This window comes from Salvelinus sp. IW2-2015, unplaced genomic scaffold, assembly GCF_002910315.2.
Source record: "Salvelinus sp. IW2-2015 unplaced genomic scaffold, ASM291031v2 Un_scaffold16548, whole genome shotgun sequence".
Classification (NCBI taxonomy): domain Eukaryota; kingdom Metazoa; phylum Chordata; class Actinopteri; order Salmoniformes; family Salmonidae; genus Salvelinus; species Salvelinus sp. IW2-2015.
In genome coordinates, this window is record NW_019957639.1 from 2,219 (window position 1) to 4,407 (window position 2,189).

The following is a 2,189-nucleotide window of genomic DNA, read 5'->3' on the forward strand; positions in this document are numbered from 1 at the left end:
AGGAACAAGAGAGGGAGTTGAAGGTGATTGTCAGTGGTTCCCACACATTAAATAATTTCATTGTGGGAATCTGGCAAAAGACCCAGCATCCCTGAAGCACGGTTGTACGTTACTACGTGCCCAACATCGCTAAAAGAACATAGAACGAGCGTGATTAGATAACTAAGTGCTGTCATTGTGCAAAGTATTCTATAAACTAAACATACGATCTTCTTAAATGTTGCCGTTCATTCTCCGTTTATATTACTACAATACACTAATTATGCCACGCCATAATTGCATTTTGACTCAATAGATATGATTTGCTCATAGGATATGATTTTTGACTTAATAGGCCTGGGCATATTTCCAACTGTCAGGAGCTGTTTCATTATTGATTGATCTCTCTCTGATGCTGTTTAATATGAAATGTAGCCTATTTGAAATGATGTTCACTTCTTACATTTTCATGTTTATTCAAATACTTTTCATTCAAATCCATGTGGTTTGGTTTCAATACTTCAAAACCAAATGGTAGAGCTAGGTAGTCAGAAAATAGATGGGTYTTGGTTCAATTGTGATTTMAATGATTAGAGCGAATTTGGTGGGGCTGTTTTTTCCCCTGTTAGGTTGGAGCGGTTTTTAGCGGAGCGGTTGGAAAGGACATGCTCTGTGAGCAATGAGCGGGATTTCCGACAGCTCAACTCTGCTCACATACTCTGCTCACATACTCTGCTCCATACACACAGTACAGGCCCTTCAGAGAAACTGACTTCTGACCCAGTTGGCAGGCTTCGGGCCTGGTATGCAGGCTTCGGGCCTGGTATGCATCCCAAATGGTATCCTATTCCCTTTATAGTGCACTACTTTTAACCAGGGTCCATAGGGCTTTGGTCTAAAGTATTGCACTATATACACGCTTAGAAAAATGGGTTCCAAAAGGGTTCTTTGGCTGTCCCCATAGGAGAACCCTTTTTGGTTCCAGGTAAAATCCTTTTTGGTTCCATTCAGGAACCCTATGTGGAAAGGGTTTTTACATGGACTGAAAAGGATTACCAAAAGGGGTTCTTCAAAGGGTTCTGCTATGGGGACAACCGAAGAACCCTTTTCGGTTCTAGATAGCAACTTTTTTTCTAACAGTGTAGGGAATAGGGTGCCATTTGGGACAAGACCAGGTCAACAACAGCAGCCTGCATTCTTCAGATTTGTAGCTCATGTCCTCCTGTTATCCTGCTGTTGACACTGACAATCAATAAGCTCTCTCTTTCTCTCTCTCTCTGTTTCTCTCTCTCTCACACCCTTTCACTGTCACTCACTCACTCACTTATTTACTCACTTATTCACTCACTTATTCACTCACTCACTCACTCACTCATTCACTCACTCACTCACTCATTCACTCACCCACTGACTCTCTATCTCACTCCCACTCACTCTCTCGCCACACATGGTGTTGGGTAGATTAGCGAGTGAGTGGCAGTGGCACCTCCTGGTACGGTTGTGATAGAGGGGTATTGTATGGAAGTATGGGCTGTGGTATGGGGGCATGAGGGGGATATTGTGTGTAGTGGTGGTGGAGAGGTCTTAGGATGTAGCCCTGAGGGTGGCAAGGGGACCATGATGGAGACATGGGGGGAGGTTAATTAAAACCTGAAATGGAAAAATAGACCCACGTTGTTCCCACGACACTGGCAGAGTGACTTGGGGGCTGAGCCTGAAGCCGGGGCTTGGAAGATGGTAGGGGGTATGGGGACGGGTGGGAGGGGACACAGGAGGAGGGTGAGGGCTACCGGCAGAACCTGCGGCTAGGCTATATTATTAATCCATCTACTGCCTCGCCAGCACTCTGCTYGGCTCTCACTGGACCCACTACTGCCTATTCCTGGTTCTGTTTGCAGTACAACTACCTAAGTACAACCAGTCACTCAGGCTCTCTCCATTGAGGCTACAGACTACTCTTTATAGACAATAATTTAAGCCTCACTTAGCTCTTCCTATTGTCCATGCACAATTGAACTCTGTTAGACAAGGAAATGTTAGACAGAGACAGGAGGAAATGTTGGCTTGTTTCAGACATGAGACATGTGAGGTGGTGGTTGTGGTTGACTAGAAGTGGCACACTGTTTCCTCCTGTCTGTKTGTCTGCCTCGGGCTGTTAGTGTAAGGTAGTGTGATCATCATTGTGTGCAGCAGTAGTCTGTCTGTAACCA